The sequence below is a fragment of the Ixodes scapularis genome, unplaced genomic scaffold, assembly GCF_016920785.2.
Source record: "Ixodes scapularis isolate PalLabHiFi unplaced genomic scaffold, ASM1692078v2 PGA_scaffold10__122_contigs__length_95168666, whole genome shotgun sequence".
NCBI lineage: Eukaryota > Metazoa > Arthropoda > Arachnida > Ixodida > Ixodidae > Ixodes > Ixodes scapularis.
In genome coordinates, this window is record NW_024609836.1 from 24,728,211 (window position 1) to 24,750,425 (window position 22,215).

Consider the following 22,215-nt stretch of genomic DNA (forward strand, 5'->3'; position numbering starts at 1 on the left):
ATCAGTAGCCATTTGATTTCAGTCTGGTCAAAAATAAATACTAATAGCCAACATTATCTAATTGAAGCCATTCCATTTTGTGAAAATGAAAATAGGTCACTCAATAGTTAGCAAGTAATAGCCATTTGTAGCCATTTGAGGCCCATCTAATCAAACATAGGTGGTTATAGCCAATAATAGCCACTTGAAGCCATTCTCATTCATAAACACTCAAACAGCGGATAATTGCTATTATACTGACTAATTGCCATTGGTAACCATTGTTCCAATCTGGTCGTAAATATATTAGAGCGCAGCTCTTAGGGGCCCGTTTCCGGCTTGAGCGGCGTCGCCGTCGCCGTCGCCGTCGCCGTCGGCGTAACCGCGCGGTGCATCATGGGAAATGTCCCATAATGCACCGCGCGAGCCCCCCCACCGGGGTCACGTGACCTCGTGGGGGGTCACGTGACCCCCCCGAGGTCACGTGACTCCCCTGAGGTCACGTGACCCCCTCCTCAAGGTCACGTGACCCCCTCCTCGAGGTCACGTGACCCCCCGAGGTCACGTGACCCCCACCGATGTTGCGTGACCCCCCGATGACGTCATCGTCACTGATGACGTCACCGGCATCCACATCGTCATCGTCATCATCACTGATGACGTCACCAGCATACACATCGTCATCGTCATCATCACTGATGACGTCACCGGCATCCACATCGTCATCGTCATCATCACTGATGACGTCACCGGCATCCGCATCGTCATCGTCATCATTACTGATGACGTCACCGGCATCCACATCGTCATCGTCATAATCACTGATGACGTCACCGGCATCCCCATCGTCATCGTCATCATCGCTGATGACGTCACCGGCATCCACATCGTCATCGTCATCATCACTGATGACGTCACCGGCATCCACATCGTCATCGTCATCATCACTGATGACGTCACCGGCATCCGCATCGTCATCGTCATCATCACTGATGACGTCACCGGCATCCCCATCGTCATCGTCATCATCACTGATGTCACCGGCACCCACATCGTCATCGTCATCATCACTGATGACGTCACCGGCATCCACATTGTCATCGTCATCATCACTGATGACGTCACCGGCATCCACATCGTCATCGTCATCATCACTGACGACGTCACCGGCATCCGCATCGTCATCGTCATCATCACTGATGACGTCATCAGTGACGTCACTGATGTCGTCACCGGCATCCGCATCGTCATCGTCATCATCACTGATGACGTCATCAGCGACGTCACTGATGACGTCACCGACATTCGCATCGTCATCGTCATCATCACTGGTGAAGCCATCAGTGACGTCACTAACGACGTCATCGGTACCCGCATCGTCATCGTCACGGATGACGTCATCAGTGACGTCAGTGATGACATCATCGGCATTGGGGGTCACGTGACCCCCAAGGTCACGTGACCCCCCCCTGGTTAGTTTACCCCCCCCCCGTGCCCTTCCCTCCTCCTCCTCAAGAGCTGCGCTCTAATTCGGCGTTACAGGGAGTTGTAAGCGGCTTTCATTTTTTTTAATAGCCAACAGTAGCCACCTGAAGTCATTCAAGGTTATAAAGAGAAATAGGTCAGTTTTCATTACTCATTTTTAATATCTTTATGTTTCTGTTATTTGAAAATAAATGAAATTTACAGAAATATGTCAATACCACGACAATTGGTCTCCCCATTAAGGTCTTCAAATTAAGATACGAGGCACCTCTAGTACGTACCACCATTCCTTTTCACAAATTTATCTTCCGAGTAATTTGAACTTTAAAATTTACTCAAAATGTGTTCCAAACAGCCGATATGGTAATATTTCCGCATGTAGATTAAAAGTTTTAATTCTTACGACCTTCATTACGTTTCTTAATTAATCTGAAAAATAATAAATACTCTGGTGCATTCCTGAAACTCAGGTTTATGTATAGAAATGTGCGCATTGAGCGACGAGTGGGTGAATCCTCCCTAAGAAATGCAGGTTTTTGGCTCATTGGGCTCAGGCTGCTTTGTAATTCGTTGATTGGCGTTCCTATCGAATAATGCGGCAATCCTACTGGCTGCGGAAAGGCAACAAGGTGCTGGGTACTCCCCACAACTTGCGTGTCTTAAAGGGAGCATGGGCCAGGTTTAAAAGTTTTATTTTTGTCTCTAATTATCAAGTACGCCTGAATGAAATATTCACAGTTGATAGAGCTCAATCTTTTGTTATAAATCTGGTGTCAGTTACGATTAGCTTAAAGCTTTATGTTGGGCATGCATTTGTCACATAGAAGAAACATGTTCTTGCGCAAACATGGGCAGTAAGCTTGTACACGTTAATAAAAAAGGAATCAGTTACTATTAAATTACTCTTTGTAAAAATACTTAATGGGTGATTTCATTTGAATTCGACCAAACTTGTCGGGGGGGGGGGGGGGGGTCTTTAGATTTAATCGTAAAAAATATATATGATACCCGAATCCTTGTGATGAAAGAAACTGCCTTTGAAAAAAATTAGAATTGTATAGTTTGAGAGAAAAAAATTCGGAGGCGCTGCAGGGTAGAAAACGTCAAATTCCCAATTTGATTTTATCTCGACTTTAGCCGCCATTTACAAAATATCGAATTCTTGCAGAATTCTTATATTTATTACGCAATATTTACGCAGACTTGGCTATTTTAGAGCTAAATTTCTGTCTTCTGTTATTTTAAATTAATTTTCTAAAAAATCTCAAACATGCATCCTAGAGCAAGTGTGACGCAACTTCGGACAGCTATATAAAACGAACGGTAGGGCGCAATGACGTGAGACAGATATCTGTGCGTAGCTATCAATGTAAGCTATCGATTGACATGTATTTTCTGGTTATTGTGTTTACCGTGTTGTTTTTATTCTGCCACAAATATAGACAAAAATGAAAAATATGCAAATTTTGAAATCAATTTTCTCAAAAAAGCCTTTTTTTTATTTCGTTCATACTTTTTTAATTTATTGCCCAGATTCTGCTTAATAACCGGGTATAAATATTGCTTGACCTTTTTTTGTTGTAGTTTTAGGACAACCAGTTGAATAAGTCATTTTTATCGCGTAATACCAACCTCCGGCTCCGGTATGCGGGCTTCACCGCAACATTGATAATTGGCTCAGCAATATCAGATTTCACTGAAAACTACTTTACCCCGTTGAATTTTTACTAATATATTTTTAAAAAAATCAGTAACGTCATAAAGAAATGAGAGATGGCTGAATTGACGAAGTGATGTCTGCGAAGTCACAGCTTGCATTTTCGAACGTCGCCACGACAACGTTTTACTACTGAGGTTGCACGAAACTTATATATTTAAATTATTTGTTTGAACATTGTGCCGTGATAAACAACAACAAAAGTAAATTTAGTTAACATCAATGTTAACTAGCCTAAGCGAGTGGAGAGATCCAAGACGTTTCATCCGTTTCGATCATGTCGGATTGCATTCTACGGCACTATCCAGTCCAGAAGAACAATATCCCCGTTTATGCGTTTCGGACAATCTTTATTTTATACAAACATTATCGGAAAATCGCCTCGAATTTTTTAAATTTACCGCATGGCATTCTTTCGCCTATCCTTCATTGGCCCTTAGTATTCCGAGGTACGTGAAAAAAAAATTGACTACATTTTGTCCATCCTTCGGCTTTTGGACTACTTGTTGCATACGTTTAAATTTTTTGGGCTACGCACAGCATATCGGAAGTTGCTTTTCAGCTTACAGTAATCATACTCTTTTGTTGGCAGTATGCAATAAAACATTCATAGGTAACAGTTTAACAAAATCACTCTATTTATTGAGTAATTTATTTGGGTTAACAAGGCACACCTATAGAAACACATAATTTTTCACAGAAGCGCAAATGTACAAGAAGAGGCTTTAACAACAAAACAAAACAAAGCAGTAGATCATCTGAGAGTTCCGCACGTGCACCACAGAGGTTCATGCATTAAGACGAAGATAGAACAGTTCGCTCAAGCTGCACTTCGCCCCTTTCGCGTCGCCACACGTGCGAAGCGCGGATGCCTTTCCGAGTCGGTACGCAACTCCACTCTGTTTTCTTGATTCTGCGGAAGTCACTCACCTCCTTCTCGGTTAGATTCATGAGAGTTACGTTTTTGACACGCCTTCCAACCTTGTCCACAAAATCTACTGATGTTCGGACGAGCTGCTCCTCCGGTGAACGGAGGTTGTGCACCGTTGCGTGGTGTTTGAGAAGCCCTCCAACCCCGTCACAAGAGTTTTTACCATGCCCAGAGGCAGAAAATATCCACTTCAATTGGGTATGGCCCACTCGTTCGAACTCATGCAGCTGAAATCTATTTTTAAAATGAGCAGGTGCCCCGTCGGATATGTACGTTAGTGGAGCATAAACTGGGATGTGCTCCTCCAGCCAGTCTTCTATAAGTCTCAGACCCAGCAGCGCATGGGAAGTGTAGTGTTATCGCTCCTGCGGTAGAACCTAAGACGCGCGTGACTATCGGTTATCGCGCTCTACTGTCTGCTTCGAGATGACTCGTCGTAGGAGTGCTGCGCACGGTTGTTGTCATGTGACCTGATATGTGTGTATATATTTGGGTGTGGCAATAAACGGGGCACTTCTGGGTCTGGGCCCCAAGTTGGAAGTCTTGCCTTCATCCCAAAGCAAACGCGACATGGTGTCAGAAGTGGGATGACACCCCTGCTCTCCCTCGTCGTCGTCGTCCTACGCCCCTTCTTCGCCGTGGCTGCCATTTAAGTTCAAGCATGGTTGGCGACGAAAGCGGCACCGGCACGGACCAGGCCATTCGAGCTCCGTCGCAGCCGGGAGTTTTTCCTGTCCAGCCGCCCCCGAGTTTTAACTTCGACAAAACGTCGGAATGGCCCGCTTGGGTGCTGGACTTCGACGACTACAGGTTCGCCTCAGGACTGAACAAGCGGACACAAGAAGCACAGGTACGGACCTTGCTATACACAATGGGAAGGCAGGCACGCAAGATATTTCAAACCTTCAACCTGTCCGAGGAAGAGGCGAAAAACTATTCTCTGGTCAAGAAAAAGTTCGACGACCATTTTGTCGCGGCGCGCAATTTGGTCTACGAAAGCGCCCGCTTCCACCGTCGTTCTCAAGAACCCGGGGAAACAGTGGACCAGTTCGTTACGTCGCTTCACACGCTGGCCGACCGGTGCGACTACGGAGAAGTCAAAGAACGCATGGTGCGTGACCGCTTCGTTGTGGGCCTGATGGACGCCAAGCTGTCTGAGGCTCTCCAGATGGACGCGACGCTGACGCTAGCCAGCGCCCTTGCCAAGGCACGCCTGAAGGAGACTGTGCAACGGCAACAGAGGGAGCTTCGCTGCGGCTCGGCGGAACATTCCGAGACTGCCTCGTCAACGGCAGAGGTGGACGCAGTTCGCAGAGAACAAGCTACGGGGCGTCACCCGCGGAACAACCGGCGTGGTGGACACAAAGGCAACGGCGCTCCGAAGTGCTCATCGTGCGGAAGAGGTCCGCACTCCAGGTCTTCGTGCCCGGCTAGAGGAGCGGTCTGCTACAAGTGCGGCAAGCGAGGACACTTCGCCGCAGCGTGCTTCACGCCGTCTAAGGTAGGCGTCGACCAGGCTGGGAGACAAGGGACTACGAAGCGCGCGACCTTTATTGGTACTTTAGCAGGCAGTAGCGCGAAGGCTCGCACGGTACAAGTGTCTGTGAATGATACAGTTGTTACCGCTAAAGTCGATACCGGAGCTGAAGTTTCGGTGATTCCGACGTCATTCCCAGGATTACCAAGGCAGCTAGAGAGTTGCGATGTAATCTTAAAAGGCCCAGGCAACGATAAGTTGAAGGTAAAAGGACAATTTGTTGCCAACATTTCGTGGAAGCGCAGTTCCACTCGACAAACTGTCTTTGTCGTAGAATCTGTGAAGTCCGTCATCCTGGGTTTACCAGCCATTGAAGCCTTAGGGATAGTTAAGTTTGTCGACAAGGTATCGGTGGAAAAAGGCTTTCCTTCGCTGTTTCAAGGTCTTGGGACCATGGAAGGCGAATACTGCATTCGTCTTAAACCAGACAGTGTGCCTTACGCCATCCACACCGCTCGTCGTGTTCCCATCCCGTTGCGAGAGGCCGTAAAAAAAGAACTTGACAAAATGGAAATGAATGGTGTCATTAGAAAAGTTGAAGGCCCAACCGAGTGGTGTGCGGGTATAGTGCCGGTCTTAAAGCCGTCGGGTGAGGTACGCATTTGCGTTGACTTAACTCAACTAAACAAAAACGTAAAACGAGAACGTTTTGTACTTCCCACGGTTGACGAGACTATTGCCTTGCTCAGTGGAGCAGCAGTATTTTCGAAACTGGACGCTAACTCGGGATTCCATCAAGTCAGATTAGCAAAGGAATGCCAGCAGTTAACTACGTTCATAACGCCGTATGGTCGTTACTGCTTCGAACGATTGCCGTTTGGTATAACATCGGCTCCTGAGTATTTCCAAAAGCGCATGAACGAAATTCTTGATGGAATGCCGGGTGTAGTAAACATGATGGACGATGTGCTAGTATTTGGGTCGAATCAGCAAGAGCATGACGAGCGTTTACATCGCACTCTTGAGCGTCTTCACAAAGCCGGCATAACCCTGAACAAAGAAAAATGCCAATTCAGCGTGAAATAACTGTCTTTTCTGGGTTTCTTGGTCAGCAAGGACGGCATACGGCCAGATCCCGCAAAGGTCCGCGCGATTGCTGATATGAAGGCGCCGACAAGCGTAGCGGAGGTGCGCAGACTCTTGGGTCTCGCTAATCACTGTTCGCGGTTTATTCCCAATCTGGCTGATAAGACAGCGCCGCTGCGTCAGTTGCTACAAAAGAATACAGACTGGATTTGGACGGACGCTCAGGAGAAGGCGATGGAGTGCCTGAAAAAGGCCATTTGTTCAGATAGTTGCATGGCCAAGTATGACCCGAGGTATCCGACGATCCTATCGGCAGATGCCTCGTCATACGGATTAGGTGCCGTTCTGCTACAGCTGCAGCCCAACAGCGAGCAAAGGCCCGTCGTTTTCGTTTCTAGGGCTCTAACACCTACTGAAATGCGCTATGCGCAAATTGAAAAAGAAACCTTGGCTTTGACGTGGGCCGCAGAACGTCTGGAAAGTTATTTGAGGGGGTTGCATTTCACAGTGGAAACTGACCATAAACCATTAGTCACATTACTGGGAAAGTCTCCACTGGATTTGCTCCCACCACGCATTCAGAGGTTTCGTATGCGCTTGATGCGTTTTAGCTTTGATGTGGAATATGTGCCCGGCAAGAATCTCGTGATTGCTGATGCATTATCGCGGGCGCCTTTACGAGAACAGCGAACGGCAAAATGCCTATCGGTAGAAGAAGTCAGCAGTTTTGTTGCAGGCTCGTTGTCAGAATTGGGCGAGTCTGATAGCTTCAGATCTGTTGCCGAAGAGCAGGCATGCGATGAGGTTTGCCAACGACTAATTCGCTACACTCGTGAAGGCTGGCCCAGCCTAGCTTCGTTGCCTGCAGAGTTAAAGCCTTACTGGCAAGAACGTGGAACGCTGAGTGTTTGTAAAGGCGTCCTCCTCAAAGGAAGCCGCCTCGTGGTTCCACAGTCATTACGAAGCATGGTCTTGAAACAGCTTCATGAAGGGCATCAAGGAATTGTCCGGTGCAGGGCGAGAGCGCTTGAGTCCGTATGGTGGCCGGGCTTAAGCTCACAACTTGCTTCGATTGTCACGAACTGCCGTGTTTGTGCTGAGTACCGTGATCAGCCAGCGGAGCCTATGATTCCAACTAGGACTCCGTCAAGGCCATGGGAACGGGTGGCCGCGGACATTTTTCATATGAAAGGAAACAACTACCTTTTGGTGGTAGATTATTTTTCACGTTTTCCAGAGCTGTGTCGCTTAGAATCCCTCACTAGTCCCCATGTTGTCGAACAACTTAAAAGTGTTTTTTCGAGGCATGGTAATCCGGAAGTGCTGGTGTCGGATAATGGCAAACAATTTGTAAGCCAGGAGTTTGACCAGTTCTCGAGAGAATACCGGTTTAGACGCGTCACATCTAGCCCGAGGTTTCCGCAGGCAAACGGTGAAGTTGAGAGGATGGTAAAAACGATTAAGGGACTACTATTGAAGTCAAACGATCCCTTTTTGGCTTTATTAGCCTACAGGGACACCCCGGGACAACTAGGCAGCACGCCAGCCGAGCTGCTCATGAGTCGGCGACTCCGGACCACGCTCCCGCTCCACCCAAAGAAACTGGCGCCTAGTACGCAAAACCTGAAGGAGGTCCGTCGAAAAGACACTCTCCTTAGGGACGCCCAACGTCGCTTCTACAATAGGCGCCACGCGGCCCGTCACCTGCCGCAGTTGGAGCCCGGTGAGGGAGTCTGGGTGAAAGACCGCAGAGAGAAGGGCGTAATCCTTAAGCTGGCCAGTAGACCGCGGTCGTATGTGGTGGAGTTGGATAAGGGGGGCAGAATCGAGCGGAATCGAAGAGCCCTGGTCCAACTTAAGCAGGACAGGGAAAGTGTTGAAAAAAGTGACGACTGTTACGAGTTTCCGGAAGGGGAAACTGACGGCGGCGTGAGTGCAGAATGCCTGAGTCGTCCCGGTTCGATTGGCCAAAACAGTCCGCTTCAAGGACTCAAGCCTAATGTTTCGTTGCCAGCGGTTCCTCCGGAGTATGTGACGCGATCTGGTCGGACAGTACGCAAGCCTGAGCGGTACGGAGTTTCGGAATGCCGCGTATTTGATTTATGTTTGTTCTGAAGGCTGAGTAGACTGTTTGTTCTTTATGCCGTGTATTTGATTGTCTGTTTTGAGTGTACCTTTATTTTGGCTCTCGCTCGTTGAGGTGGTATAGCTGATTCATGGTCACTTTATTGTTCATAGCGTTTCTTTGTTTGTAAAAAAAAAAAAAAAAAAAAAAAATTGTGCTTCAGCTTTGAAAAGGGGGATGTAGTGTTATCGCTCCTGCGGTAGAACCTAAGACGCGCGTGACTATCGGTTATCGCGCTCTACTGTCTGCTTCGAGATGACTCGTCGTAGGAGTGCTGCGCACGGTTGTTGTCATGTGACCTGATATGTGTGTATATATGTGGGTGTGGCAATAAACGGGGCACTTCTGGGTCTGGGCCCCAAGTTGGAAGTCTTGCCTTCATCCCAAAGCAAACGCGACAGGAAGTGTCATGACATAAGTCCTCACAGACAACGCCGAAGCATTTTGAGCCTTGCGACGTGGATGCCACACACGTGAACACGGAGAGCTGACGCTTGTGCCAGTGGTACTCCTGTATCTCGTGTGGCAAAATTACCGTCCAGTTCTCCGCAAAATCGAAGTGCATGACGATGTGTCTTGAGGTCACACTAGACTTCTCAATCCGTATGGCTTCCCGTTGTGTCCTACGAATAAAATCGTGCGTGGAAAACCTTGTGGCCCATTTCTGTAGCTCTTTCAAAAAGGCGCTGGAGTCGGCAGTCTTGCTTATCAAATTACCATTCTCCCATGTGAAAAATGTAATTTCCTCTTCAGGCACCATTTCCAATGATTCTAAGGAGAGTCTGTCAGTCGAGGGGCAGTCTTTGCATTCGCCTCTGAAACATTCGGACGAGGGTTCAGGGCAGAGGCACAAAGCGAGAATCTCCTCTTTTGTTATTTTTTCTTCTCGCATGCTGTTCAGGGTGGAAAAGCACAAATCGAAATTCGTACAGCACACACATGCACAGACAGTCTGTTCAGGGTTTAGCTTGACCCACTTTGGCCGCAGCGAGTAAAATTTAGTCAGACCTAATTTTGAGTCCGGGTTTGCTTCCTTAAACAGCCTGGACGTCTCTCGGACAGACCTTGTCATATACCGCTTCACGACCACATGTTCTTCGCCATCCTTCAGAAGCTTAACAGCATCTTTTTTGTTTGGGCTCTGCCGAGAACAGTCGAGATCGTCGTCGGTGTAATATTGCGTGGCTGCCCGTATGGTGTCCTCGCTTATGCTTCCACCGTGATAAGGCTCCGGACGCTCCCATACGCCGAACCGTTCACGAAGCTGCTTTGATTTCTTCAGAAGGTACTTCGATGCCTCAGGAATTAGCCGTTCTACCTCCCTAGTGGCTACGCCCTTGGGCACAAGCGTGAGGAGCTGACATCTCTCCTGGTAAGATGCCGCCTTCACAAAGGCCTCTCTGATGTTTGCCCACCACCCGTCGCAGCCGAGGCATGGTTGATCACTGCGAGAACTTGGCCCACTTGGCTCCAAATTATATGCAGTCGCCAACTTTTTTCGTACCTGTCGGCTGTGTGATCCTTCAATCTCCCGCTGTTTTCTTTCAGCATATGCCTGACGGCTTTTCGGGTTTACTGTAGAAGGCATGCGCAAAGGAGTTGTTTCAAGCCCAGCAGCAGAAATCTCTTCGTTAAGACCTTCCACTACTTCGTGCTCTTCGATGCAGCTCGCTGGAGAGCTGGAGCATGGATCACTGACAGATGATGAAAGCTTCTCACCGGTGTACTGGAAACAGTTCTGGCAGAGCACGTCATCCAACGCAAGAGCCGCGGCTTTCGATGGAGGCAGGATCATCTTCAAGGCGTCTACGTTGAGATCGGTGACATAACGAAAACGTCGGTTGCGGTATACCCTTCGCTTATGTCTCTCGAAGTAGTCCGCGCAACTCTTTCTTTTAAAGCTGAAAACTGCAGCCATGACTGAGTTCAAAATAACGCGTTCATTCCTCGGGAGGTTCCGGCTTTCTGCTTTCGACGCAGTTCCGCAGTTCTCTTATACAAATTCATTGCTGCAAGCCCTCTTCTTATATTTTTTTTATTCTCTTATACTAGATGAGTTTGTCAAATATAGACACTGATTAGCGAATCAACCTAAGGACGCCAGAAATGTCATGGTGCGTGTTATTCGCTTACAAGTAAAAATAAATAATGGATAAGAGAAACAGACAGACCATAGCACCAGGGGCTCAAAGAGGACTACAAACATTAGTTCCGGAGAAAAGCGCTGCAACGAAGACACAAAATGATAAGCCAACCAAACCTTCCTTTTTGTTCTGATGCTCTTGCCGACACTGTGGCCATGTTTGTACTGGTGATAACTTGCCACCCTTGAAACAAATAAGTATCCGCAAAAGCTGTATGTATACAGTTACGACTCCATCGACCGGCGTGATAATGTCTAGTGTTTACTGCATTTGTTTTCTCCTTTTGACAAACTTGACCCAGCCGAGCTACAGAAACTTCGGGCACCAAAGAGTCTCAAGCTTCCGCCCATAAACTTATTGGGAGAAGGACAAGGACTGCTTCACACAGTTCCACTTCGCTGTGATGCACTACGACAGCCTGTGACGACGCGAGTTCCACTCTAACAAGATTAGTATAACCCTCTTGCAACGGCGCACGCCGAGGTCAACTAAGAGTCGCATGGTAATCTTCATGATAAGAATCGCAGCCTTTTGCTGGCGCTCGCGAAGAGGTTACTGAACCTATACTTCACCTAACAACTGGACCAGTTGCAACTGATGTAACGAGCATGGCTCTTTCTTTTGATGTAAAAACAAACATAAAGAAAAGCGCCAGAAAACGTGATACCCAGCTGGTAAGCAACACACGGGAAATCAATTAAAAAAGTTTGAAAGAGAAAAAAAATTTGCCTACGCCACTTGCCTTCTGTCATTTTTTGTGACATTTCTTTTTTTGTAAAAAGTATATTACTAGGAATGCAACGAGGTAAAGCGGTTGTCAGTGAAATCTGATATTGCTGAGCCAATTATCAATGTAGCGGTGAAGCCTGCATACCGGAGCCGGAGGTTGGTATTACGCGATAAAAATGACTTATTCAACTGGTTGTCCTAAAACTACAACAAAAAAAGGTCAAGCAATATTTATACCCGGTTATTAAGCAGAATCTGGGCAATAAATTAAAAAAGTATGAACGAAATAAAAAATGGCTTTTTTGAGAAAATTGACTTCAAAATTTGCATATTTTTCATTTTTGTCTATATTTGTGGCAGAATAAAAACAACACGGTAAACACAATAACCAGAAAATACATGTCAATCAATAGCTTACATTGATAGCTACGCACAGATATCTGTCTCACGTCATTGCGCCCTACCGTTCGTTTTATATAGCTGTCCGAAGTTGCGTCACACTTGCTTTAGGTTGCATGTTTGAGATTTTTTAGAAAATTAATTTAAAATAACAGAAGACAGAAATTTACCTCTAAAAATAGCCAAGTCTCCGTAAATATTGCGTAATAAATATAATAATTCTGCAAGAATTCGATATTTTGTAAATGGCGGCTAAAGTCGAGATAAAATCAAATTGGGAATTTGGCGAGTTCTACCCTGCAGCGCCTCAGAATTTTTTTCTCTCAAACCATACAATTCTAATTTTTTTCAAAGGCAGTTTCTTTCATCACAAGGATTCGGGTATCATATATATTTTTTACGATTAAATCTAAAGACCCCCCCCGACAAGTTTGGTCGAATTCAAATGAAATCACCCTAATGAGATTACTCAACTTTAACTACTCGAAAAGAAAAGTAATGACCGTTATTTGATGAAGTGACCGCTATTTTCCGATTCCTTCAGGTTTTCGAAAAACAAGATTGTTGGATTACAGTCGGCGAAGTACAAACTACTTGAATCCTAAATCCACCAATTTCTCTAAACTACCCTCCCGTCTGAGAGTTCTTAAAGTTGGTTCGAGGATACCTTCGTAGAACGTTTGAAAAAAAAAGGGACTCCTTTTAAGGCGAAGGAGAAAAAATAATGCTTATACGCAATTGTACTTTTAAAAGTCTGCAGGCTACTCACGTGGGTACTTCCTATTAAATGTAATGAAGCAAGTATAAAACCAATTCTGAAAAGTAATTTATTAGGAGTGATTTGATAGCATGTAACGAGAAGCGTACAAGTCAGGACACGGGGCATGGCAAAACCTTTAAGAAACCCTAAACAAATTAATCGATTTTCTTTCTTTAAGCCATTCAGTGCAATGGCCTAAAACGTGTGGGTGCGTTGTTTTGTTTTGCTTAACAGTGATAATATCTTATCCATTGTGACAGTATCCTGGCTACCAGCACACACGTGCTTTTGAGAGCATGGATAAATTAATGTACTCGTTCATTACGCAATAAACTTAAAGGGGTACTCCGCCGATTTCTTCATGGTCCCCGATTTGCTTGAAATTTTGCTAAACTCGCCAAACAACATCGCCAAAATAGTATCCCAAATATTAGGTCAAAATAATTTTTTTTCACGAAGTTATTGAATTTACAATTTTGGTCCTCATCGTGTTTTTCAAACTGAAAGTCTCTACTGGCAACAATGAAAAAGTGACGTCATTGGAAGTGCAGGGGTTCACTCTTTGGACTGTAGAATTTGTTCCCAACTGATTCGAAGCAGTTTCATGGTGTCAAATGAATACTTTGGAAGCTCGCTCCAGTCCCCGCGCTTCAGCACGGAACAAATGATTGGCATATTCTATTTTTTAGGCTGCTCGCCCGACTGGCAAGCTGACCTTCCACTGACGTCACGGCCCTGAAAAGGGCGGGTATATTTGAATGTTTGTTTTTGCATCATTTTCATTTGCCGATTTCGCAATAACTATTATGAATTTCACAATACTAAATAGCATACCAGAAAGGGTAAAGGCCGGGGAGTCAGAAAATATAGTTAGTTGAGGTAGCTCAAAAATCGGCGGAGTACCCCTTTAAGCGTGTATGCCTAAAAAATAAGGTTTGTGGAATTTATTATTTTGAAACATTTAAAATCGCTAAAACCACTATTAGAAGATTGTTAAAATTTTAAAAAATATAAACAAAATGTACAGAGTGTTTTCTTTCTTTCTTTTTTTTTTTTTTTTAAAGATTTACACATTTGTTTAAACAAAGCCGTGAATGTTACAATTATGCGGCTCGTGGAGGTGAGTTATACGGTCAGCGGAACAATATGTGAGTGGCTAAATTTTGCGATAAGTCGGGTAATAAATAAAATTTGTAAATTACCTTCTTTTAATTAGTGAAATTAGAAATATGGTTCCAGTTGGACGTTTATTGAGCGTCATCGAAAACCACTAAATCAACTCTTTCCAAAACGACTTGAAGCTTGTGGGAAACTCGGGGGCGCAGTAAGGTTACCACTCGTGCAGCAGGCGCAAAGCTAGCAGTGGCGGAACGCGATGATAATCTTATCATTCGCTTCCCGCAACCGCTAGCCTTGTACTTCTTCCAAGAGTGGTAACTTTAGTGCAGCACTACACTTATCACGTGCTCAGTGTCTTTCTGAAAATTACTGATTTAGTGGTTTTCGATTAGGCTCAGCAAGTTTATAATTGGAACCATAAGTGCATTCGCATTAATTAAGAAGTTAATTAACTAAATTTAATTATTCGCCTGCTGATCATTAAGATTATCCCCCTATACTATGGCCCGCTGGCCGTATCACTCACCTTCACAAACCGCATAAGTGTAACTTTCACTGCTTTTTATAAACAAACCTGTAAAGCTTAAAAAAAACAAAAAACATATGTACATATATGGTAACTAAACCAATAGTCCGTTGCAACCTAAGAACGAAGAACGGCAATAAGACGGGCCGGAGAGAAGGAAGACGACGGAACGCTGGGGAAGAGAAACCTCCTTCTCTCTTTAGCGTTCCGTCTGCTTCCACCTCCCCGGCCCGTCTTACCCTCGCCCTTCGTTCTTAGGTTGCATGTCCATAGTCTATAGCAGAGGTGGCCAAACTGCGGCTCGCGAGCCGCATGCGGCTCTTCGTATGTCCAAGAGCGGCTAGCGGCCTCCTGGTAAGCGTACTCCCCTTCCCCTCCTTTGTCCCCAAGACCGAACAGAGTTCTAGATTATAAATAAAACTCACAGACTTGACACCCTAGTACTAAACTACGTACATACATCTTGACAGCTTTTCGACACATAAAAAAGCCCCCGGGCCTTGTTTCCTTTACTCTCCTAGAAACTATTCCGAACCGTACACGGATAACGGGCATTGGGGCCAGTGTCTGACTAGCTAATCATGCACTCATTTTTGCTTAGAGGAGGAAGAAACGTTCAGCTGCCTGGTGTTACTTGTTGCAGTCGACAGTTCCTTCTGTCCTCTTTCGAAAGGACTCTTCCCTCCATATGGTATCTTGTTAAATGTAGCCCCCCCCCCCCCCCCCTCTTTTTTGTGTCCCTGCTGCTCTCCGAAGTTTTGTAGTTTTGTCTGCGGCTCTAACCCCATGTCACTTTGGAAACCACTGGTCTATAGCATGCCGAATTTGGTCGTGATATGACAACATTAAGTTCACAAATTCTCGCACGAAAATGCGATAGTTCCTTGAAATTAGGTAAAGAAAAAACATATTCGAATGTTAAAACACATGCAAAAAATTACTCTTCCGCGGTGGAAAAAAAAAAGATATGAATATTTTTGGTATATTTTTTGCGAGAAATCAAAGCTACAGAAGACTGCGCTTGAGAGGAGACGGCTAAGCTCCACTTCTCAACATAAATGTGATGTGTGAATTGCTCAAATTCGTGCCGTTTTTGGTTAAAGAGAGGTCTTCAAATGGTGCATTTGACTAGTGACCTGAACGTGACACACATTTTTTTTTTATTGTTATACCGAAAATATAAGCATTCGTCGGTAATAAAACACCATAAAACAGATTGTCGCTCCTTTTTTTCCCAAAGTATTAACATTTTTTCGACCCACACATCATTGATTTGCCGTGGCTCTGGTCAAGCTTCAGAGCGTTTGCCGATTGGGGCGGTTTAAGGATCCACCAAGGACGACGCCATGAGCAGGCCTCGACCTTTAAGCAACCTTTGTTGATCTCTTTCACTTAATGGCCCGCTCTCTCCCATTCAACAGGCAACGTGGAGGAAGGTGATTCCGATCAATCCGGGGGCGCCGACGGAGGCGGCAAAGACGGAGGCGGAGGCGGAGGCAGCCCTTCACCATTTCCCATCTCCGAGGCCACCACACGACCCAAAGGTGCCGCCCACCGTCTGATAAACGCTTAATATTTCTTTTCGTTAGGTAGTCCACATTCTTTAGCGCTCTGTAAGCCGAGGCCTGACGTCACGCCGCCGCGGTGCTGGTGTTCTCGGCCAAGCGCATGGGCAGAAGCTTCATCTCACGCGAATCTGCTTCCTGCCCATGGGCAATGCCCACTCCTGGCTTGGGCAAATGCGGAGTCGCTCGTCAAGCGCGCGTTGGTTTAAAGGGACCATGAAGGCAGTTTCGAAGTTTTATTCGACGATTGAAATGGATGTCAGGCACGTCTCCGATACCGTTCACCAAGTTCTAGCCCGAACAGAAGTTTGGGTGCCGCACCAATCGAGCAAACAGGCGCGGTAATAATAGCGCTGGGAACGATGCCTGAGACCCCACCGAGGCAGCGGCAGAAAGGTGAACTAAAGTGCGCCGTCGAAGCGTGAAGACAACGGGCTCCTCCCCTGGCGATTGGTTCAAACGATAGACGCGCTCTTGGTTTCAATTTCGGTGGTGAGATGTGATGAAAAATTTTTATTTGAACGTTGGGTAATCTTTTGTAGTTGGGAATTAATAGGTGTCATACCGTGTATAAAAGCATAATCTGAAGCGATCCCTCCGTTTGTCACTGGTTGAACGCATCCCGCTCTGCTACCTCGGGCGCGTAACAAGCATCGAGCAACCATGGAGAAAAAAAAAAATAAATAAACAAAAAGTGGTACGAGCGCCGGGGGCGGCGGACTTTTGGTTTCGGTTTCGTGTGCCGTCTCGTGTTCGCTTTGCGAACTGGTGTCTCACCAATCATGCCGCGTTTATGTGCAGTAGTAGGTTGCGCGAAAGGTTGGCTAAAGACGTGCGGTCAATCGGGTGACGTTAGTTTGCATAAACTGCCGACCGATGCAGCAATGCGCAGCATTGCTGCATCGGTCGCCAATCCAGAGTTCTGCGTCCTTAGCAGCATCTCCCGTTCAGTCGGCGTGAGGTCGCTGAACGGGAGCTCCAACTCGTTTGCGAGCGCGGCGTTGTCGTCCATTTCTGCCAGATTTTCTTCACAGACCGCCGTGCACTAGAGCGAACCACGGGAACCACACTGAGTGTGCACTAATTCCTACCGATGTCGACAGTGCTCCCTGACTTCACTTCTCTTTCAAGAGGCGCGAAAGGGAAGAAATCTGAATGTTTGTTTCGGTTTCGCAAATTTATTTGCAGGTACAAAAATAAGAGTCAGAACGTTCTAGAAAAAAATGTGTGGCATGCCAGGACCCCAATGCTTCCGAAAACACCTTTTTAAAAAAAAATTAAATTGCCTTCGTGGTCCCTTTATGCGTAGCCCAAGTTCGTCTGCTTTTGTTGCAGGGGTTGTGGTGACGTCAGAAAGACGCCGAGCTCCGATTGGCTCTGATCGAAGGATAGAGGGCAGACGTCGAAGCAAGCATTCCACGAGGTTCACCCGCTTTCCTTCCATCGGAGCCAATCAAAACTCGTTGTCTCTCTGACGTCACCACAACCCCCGCAAAAGAAGCCAACCAACTTGCCCTCCGCACACTCCACGACAGCTGTGGGCATTTACCAGATGCGCGAGAAATAATCCGCCTGCAGATGCGAAGTGCCGACCGCAGCGCCACCGCAGTGGTGCGACGCCAAGGGCTGCTTCGTGGCTGTCTCCACCGTTTTGCATTACGGCTGAGCTCAGCCGACGCTGTACGGTTGGAACCAATCCAGCGGAGCCAAAAGCTACCTCGTCCGTGTTCTTGTCGCATTTGGGTGCTTGCCATCTTCAACTGAACGAATCGGGCACAGTAAGTGCGCCGCCATCTTGCGCCTCTTTTCTGTACTTGATTCGAGTAGCCGCTGATGGCGACAAACACGACGATCAACGTGACGATAGAATTTTAGCGCTTCCTGTTTAGTTCCATCGAATAGTAGCGTCGGCTGAGCTTTTCGCACTTAAAGACCGACGACCAGACTCGAGATTCTGCGAGGCATCAGAGCCTCCTCCTCAAGGGGGGGAAGGAAAGAGGCAATGGTGAACAGGGTAGAAGGAGTAAGAGGAAGAAACGGGGAAAAAGTGGAAAGCGCGATCTGGTTGTCGCTACTTAAGGTGTACTGGGAGTCTAAGAACTGCAGGGGGATAACTTCCCCACAAAGCAGTTTGGAAATGATTCCATAATGCAGTTCATTACCGATAAAAAGACATCCAAGTTAGCGAAACAAAATCGTTCAGGGAGAAACTGACTGATTATTCTCATGATCTTAACTAAATAAACAAGACATTACATCTTTCAAAACTCTCAACTGGACTTTTGCTTAATGTTGTCCTTTTTACGTTACTATTGTGTTTAAATCAACAATTGGTTTCATCGCCATTAAGTAAACGTGTCCACCGTCTTGTGTCCACCATCTTGTTTGGGGCTGCCTGGCGCATGCCGAAGGCGAGTATTTGAAAGATTCATCTGGCACAACCAAAGACGTAGTGCACCGAGGACTATTAGCGGCGATATGACGTCATCACCTTGCGAACAACAAGTTCGATGGTGTTTGTAATGAGCATTGTGGAAGCTTGAAATCCTTGCGCTCTGAAACAGACGCTGCCCTATGGAAAACCCCAATATGAAAAGCGTATTATGGATATTGGTAAACAATATATTTTTATTGCATTACAAGACAAAATGGACAGTGTATTGAAAAACATTACATTTATTGTATTGCGTTACTTTGTTATGTGATTCCAATATCCATAATACGATAAAAACTTTGGAATCCCATACCGTAGTCTAGCACAGATGCTTTGGCCGGACAGAGACACGAAAACCTGACACAACACCACTATAAAGACACGAAATAACTGTCTACATATTCAGATAGGCATCAATCACTCACCTTAAAAACACTTGCCATGAGCGGCAAAGAGCAAAATTCTGGGTTCGGTTGGCTGGTGCTTGCCACCAAGACCTATATGTATAAGAAAGAACCAGGAGTTAGTCATCTACTCAAGTCAACTTGGGTGTTTTCGCAGAAGGGAGACAACGAAATACTAATGCAAGACCACTACACATAGGAAATAGCATCCAAGAGGAATGGAACACAAAACTCATATATCGGGCAATAGGTTACCTTGAAAATACTTGCTCTTGGTGGCAAAAAAAAAAAAAAAAAACTCGTGTTCCTGATTGGCAGCCATTTGCTGCGAAGAATACCTGCACATATCCTAAAGAACCCACCCTTAGTCTAACACAGATGCTTTGACCGGACAGAGACTCAAAAGTCTGATACAAACCACAAAAAGCAGGAAATAGTGTCTGCGAGAGATGAAAACAGACCCAGGTGGAGAGGCTCGTTCTGTTTCACCTTAGTCAAATAGTGTAGCTCATTTTGCTACAACAATGCATATTTGCTAAAAAAACGTACAATTATATGTTGCCCCATTTAGTAGAGTTTACTGCCAAAGGCACACCAGAATAAGTCAGACTGTTTTCTTTTTTTTTTTTTTTTATGAGCGACAACAGAATTCTAAACAGGTGATGAAACAAAATATGAGCACAGCAAGAGAGGCTAGCTTGCCTTGATGCAGGCAGAGTGCCTCGGCCGACAAATGAGGTATTCTTGGTCACTTGTCATATTTGGTGGGAATAGTAAAGTAGATGAATGTAAGGCAATCTCTCTTGCAGCCGACAGTTGCAAACGAAATTTATATACCTCGATAAACCACCTGGAAATACAATAGACCCTTTCCTAAATTCAGTGCCATCTGGTTGTTCGTATAGCAGTTTAGGTTTTGCCATATCAATGGCGGAAATGAAATTGTATCGGCACCGTCACTGTCGCAAGTCAAAGGCACGCGAAGAATTGTTCAATAGGAGTTCTTTCTCGATCCCTTTCAGTTCGATTGTGACCAAGAACATGCAGTTAGAACAAAGCTCCAACCCACACTAATGCCTCGAGAATACTCGAGACCATTTCTATACCCCAAAGGGCTTTAAAGCCGATTGTGTGCCATCCACAGATTGACTGAATCTGAGTTATCAAAAATGAACGCTTACATAGCTCTTGTGTTCCATTCCTACGGCGCGGCGTACAAACCTCCGAATGTACAGGCCTCGCATCATCCGCTTGGGAGCATCTTCAACGTCTTCCTTTGTCAGCAAGGAGGTTGTTTATCAGTCCCTAGGAGGCCGCCATTGGTATGGCACAAATGCCGTTCCACAGATGATGATAGTGATCAAAGTGGCCAGACTGAATTTCGGAAAGGGTCTATTGTGTGGTGGCCGAGTGGTTTAAGGTGTCAAATTTCAAACTTACAGACTGTGTACCATATTTACATGAATGTAGGTCGACCCTTTTTCAATTTTTGAAAATCTGAAGTTGGGGGCTCGACTTATAATCGAACCAAAGCATTCCACTGCCGGCAAAAATGAAACGATTGCGATATCATGAACACCCCGCTTGTAACGAGTTCAGCCGGCTGTACCTCTAGCATTGCACTATACTGTGCGCTCATTTTACAAATTATTTTTGTTTTTTGTTGCTTGCGTGAACGAGTATTATTGATAGCGATTTGCAAATTAACGCGCCCGACTTCCAGGGGTTTGCGGCACTTCTTGCAAGAGCCACTCAAGAAGCCGCTTGAACGGCCTCACGGCTCACTCACCCCGCGGATTCTCTACGTAGTATTTTGCGCGATTCAAGGTCGCACATCGTCTGATCGAGTGTCTTTATCACGGTGGAGCGCTAACTACGTTTATTTTGTATTGACACGCGTGATCCGGGCAGTTTAGGTTTTCGGTGCCCCGTTTATGGCCATTCTTCACTCAAAAGCAACCAGCACAGCGCTGTTGGACGCAAGTTCGACCCGCGAGAGCGATTGATGCTCCCGTGGAGCCTGCAGTGGCTCGAGTTCTTGAACTGTGACGGCAAACGGAGAGGCTTCCATAGGCCAAAGTCTGGATAGGAGGGGGGGGGGGGGGGTGCCTTCCGGAGTTTGAGGTCAGGCTTGCAACGTACGGTGCATAAGTGTGCAATCGGTCCCTACCCGTAGCGTCCAACGCGATCGCCAAGCAAGCACGGAAGATGCGGTTGTTCCTGTCATTTGCGAAGTGCAAGATTTCGTTGGACGACGCCGACGACGTGCTTCAAGAACGTAGCAGTGATGACGCCGGGACTGACATTGCTGACAGCACCAGTGGGGACGAGTCGTAGTCTAGTCGGGGACGGAGTGAGAACGACACTCAGCAGCTTCAATTGTCCCGCCTCCAGCTTGAACTTCTTAGTTTCAATAACGCCTGGGCATCTCATGCACCTCGCGCCACTCGCGCGTGCATTCGCAGCCAAATCACGACAGAAGGCATCGATCGCGTACTGGAGGCTCGGCTTCCAAAACAAATACTTTACCGTTTTCACGTTTTCGCAATACAATGTGCATCTAAAGGTGTTTTTTAATGCAATGTGTGTGTGCGGAGGGGGGGGGGGGGGGGGGGGGGAGGGGGGCTGACCTACAATCGAGTAGGCTTACAATCATGCAAATACAGTAGTTCTGGTTTAATTCCTCCTAGTGTATATTTTGACACTTATTAATCATATTGAATTTTTTTTTTCAATTTTTGAGGCACTAGCACATAATTTATACGCTAATTCACTTTTAGAAGCATTTTAATTATACTCCGCGGCTTCCAGGTGCTTGTAATAGATTCACAGTAAGAGTAGCTTTCAATTTTTTTTCTTGCTCGCACTGCTGCTTTCTTTTTCACCCTTAAAATGCTGACAACTCGACACAAAAGTAAAAAAAAAATGTGTTTCAAATGTAATGAAGATCAGCATTTCCAAGTTGTACCCCTGCTTCATGCCCCGATTATGCCACCATACCTTACCTGAGTGCAGTGACGAATGGTCCCTGGTGCTGTGACCCGACCGTACATGGCCTTACGGTGTGGTGCGACTCATGCAGCACCTATGCTTCATGATGGAGCCAGTGTACGAGGTGCGACCTGCTAGAGCTGTACAAGCTACAGCTTTACAGCGTGCAAAGGGTGGGAAGATGCCCCTTCCTTTGCAGAGCTTGCAGTAGCTCACCAAGAAGCTATTGCAAACACTAGGGAGCCACAGAGTGTGAATAAAAGCACTTCTGAATGTGAATTAGTGTGTAAATTATGGATCCATACGTTAAAACGCTAAAAAAGTATATATAAATATATATATAT